This window comes from Amborella trichopoda, chromosome 4 (genome assembly GCF_054954075.1).
Source record: "Amborella trichopoda isolate Santa Cruz 75 chromosome 4, AtrichopodaSantaCruz75HAP2 v2.0, whole genome shotgun sequence".
NCBI lineage: Eukaryota > Viridiplantae > Streptophyta > Magnoliopsida > Amborellales > Amborellaceae > Amborella > Amborella trichopoda.
In genome coordinates, this window is record NC_142339.1 from 57,230,697 (window position 1) to 57,233,904 (window position 3,208).

General features: G+C 37.3%; 1 pseudogene; it reads left to right on the top strand.

The window, feature by feature from the left end:
- The first annotated feature begins 769 nt into the window (after window positions 1–769).
- On the top strand, window positions 770–1,873 carry LOC148782629 (cytosolic sulfotransferase 5 pseudogene; annotated as a pseudogene).
- Window positions 1,874–3,208: the final 1,335 nt, after the last annotated feature.

Here is a 3,208-nt window from a genome sequence, read left to right on the forward strand (position 1 = left end):
CATATATCCTGCATTAATCAAGGTCTCTAGCCCAAAGAGCCATTTAGAATCATGCACAACGAGCACAATTTTTCCTACAGGACCTTCACATCACCCCGTGCGTCAGATGGAACCATCAGGGAGTGCGATTCCTCCTCACAAGCCAATCAAAAGAACAGAGTTTGGCATTTTGCACCTATGAATGCCATCCCAGCCCTCCGGTTTTTGATATCTAATACCTAGGATAACGTGAAGGTACTGTTGGAAAGATCACTGCACTCGTTTTATGCATACCTTTTCTTTTCTTTTTTTTGGTTGGGGTGGCAACAGGTCGGGTCGGGACGGACCCGGACCAAGACCTAGATAATTTTACAGATAAGTACATCTTTTTTAAAAATAATTTTTACTTTATTCATAATAATTTATTGAAAAATACGTGTTTTTGGTCTGTTGCAAAAGATAGCTCCTAATTGTTGGAAAAGTTAATATTGCATATAATACATGATAGGCACCAACAACTAACAAAATAATATTATCATAAATACATTAATTTTAGATAAAATAAGTCTATTTTAGATAAAATTAATTTTTATCTAAACAGACCTTACTATAAACTACTCTCTCTCTAAATTATTCTTGTACCCCCTCTCTCTCTGTCCCCTGCAAAAGATCAACTCCACTAATGGAGCATTCTAGTACCCATGCATTCTATATAAGATGGCTGTGTCTCCTAAGTAAGTTACACACTCTCTCTCACTCTAAAGTGGGATTTTTCGCTTCTTGTTCCTAAGTAAATCACTTGCTCTCTCTAAAAATGGAGAGTTGTAGAAGAATTTCTCTCCACCCTACCTATTGCAAAACGTCCCAATGGTTCAATCCTATATGAGTGGAAAGGTTTTTGGTACCCCCCAACAAGTCTAGAAGAAGTCATGGCCACTCACAAACACTTGTCTTCTCAGTCCACAGACATAGTCCTCTCTTCCTTCCCCAAAACAGGGCACCACTTGGCTCAAGTCACTCCTCTTCTCCATCATGCACCACGGTCCAAGCCCTCAAGAACACCAGACCCACCCTCTTCTCTCTAGGCACCCCCATGAGCTGGTCCCAAATCTAGAGGTGCAAATATATGGAAAAAACCCCATGCTTGATATCTCTTGCCTTGCTTCACCTAGGCTCTTTAACACCCACATCTCTTATAGCATATTGCCAAACTCTATTGAGGAAAGCAATTGCAAAATTGTTTATGTAGCTAGAAACCCTAGGGACACCTTGGTGTCCTTATGGCACTTCTTGGGGCACTTTTACAAAGGGCTAGAGCCCTTAAGCTTTGAAGAGACATTTGAGTGCTTTTGTGAAGGTCGGGTTCACTATGGGCCCTTCTTTGAGCATGTCTTGGAGTATTGGGAAGCAAGCAAAGAGAGGCCACAATGTGTTGTTTCTTGCTTATGAGGAGTTGAAGGCTGATACTAAGGGTGGGGTGAAGAGGATAGCTGAGTTTTTGGGGAGGCCCATTGAGAGGGAGGAAGAGGTTGAAGGGATAGTGGAGATGTGTAGTTTTGAGAGGCTTAGTAATTTGGAGGTCAATAAGAGTGAGGAGAAGGCAAAGTGGGGGCCTTGTTTGCCCTACAACTCTGTGTATAGGAAGGGTGTGGTGGGGGATTGGGCTAACTATTTTACACCTGAGATGATTGAGAGGCTTGACGAGATCACTAGAGAAAAGCTCGAAGGGTCAGGTGTGGAGTTCAGATTTTGCTGAAACAAAACAGGGTTTGTATAGTATTAGACTGTTTACCTTAGACACAAGAAAGTTACAATTACATTAGCTGTTATGTTGAAATCAAGATGTGTCATTTTTTTACACAAATTTTGAAAAAATTTTCTTGGACTTCGAGCTTGGTTGATGTTTTATTTACAGCCACGTAATTTCAAAGTTGACAGCAAGGGCGATTATTATCTTTATGTAACAAAGGTAAATGGTATTATTGTATACTTTCCACTAAATAGAATTAGGACTGAAGACTTCTTCCTATATTTTCTCATGTTTTTTTTTTTTGTTTTATTATTTTTTGCCTTTTATGTCTCTTATGGTATGTTTTCCTTTTTATATTTCCAAGTTTCCTTGTTCCTATTTGCAGTGGAGTTCAAACTTCGGAGATTAAGTTTGAGGTGTGAGTACTTGTGTCATAAAGAGTCCAAATTTCAGCATGTTCTCTCTTTCCTTATGAGGGCATATTGTACCTTTTATTTGATGGGAAGAAAATTATATGAAATTTAAAATGCATTAGCCATCACCATTATGAAGAGTGGAAGTGATTTGTACCCTTCATTTGGTTTAGGGGAAAGTGTAACATATGAGCAAATGGCCTAGGGGAAGTTCAAAGTACAGTGGCCGTCACCATTTAAGAAGGGTGTCGTTTGTCTACGGTTGAGGCTCTAAACAATCAAAGTAAGGCACACCTCTAACCTCTAAATAATGTTGAATGATGATTTTTAAGTAGCAAAAATCTTTGTGATGGCCTAAAAATGTATTTTTATATCTAAAATTTAAAGTTTCAAAAATAGTGTAGATCGAATAGATCTATAAATACTTGAAAGTATTGAAAATTGATGATCAAGGTAATGCATTACAAAATACACTATTTTCCAAACTAGAAATCCTTTTTTTTTTCACGTCTATACATCTCGAGGTCGAGATGATCGATTTGAGGGTTTTTCGACATCGAAATAACTTCTTCTAAGGAATTTTTGTGATGCGCCTTAATTTGATTATTTAGAGCTTCAACCAATCAAGGCTTCAACCTTACCTAATTGAAACTTTGCCCTTTAAAGAAATGATTGATTCTGTGTACTAAGTTTTTTCTTTTCTTTTTTTGTTTAAAATATGCAAACCAGACCTGCGCCCACTTAATTGGCCTAAGCAAAATAATATCTAAAACATTCCTACACAAATCACATGGGGGAGTTTTTTTTACATGAAAATACTTTCAAAGAGGTATATTCACGCATATTAAATGTGCCCTTGATTTATCAAAAACCTAAAAGCTAAAAGATTTCTTCCTCCCTAAAGAGTATGCAATCGATTTCCTCCCTCGGGCAAAACACATTAGAGATATTTTTTAGAATAATCTATGAATTTTTATTTAAAAAAAATAAACTTTCTATGCACTAAAAAAACTAACGCCTCAAGATTGAATAGAGACCATCAACTTTTGAAGGGCTAGATCAAAGT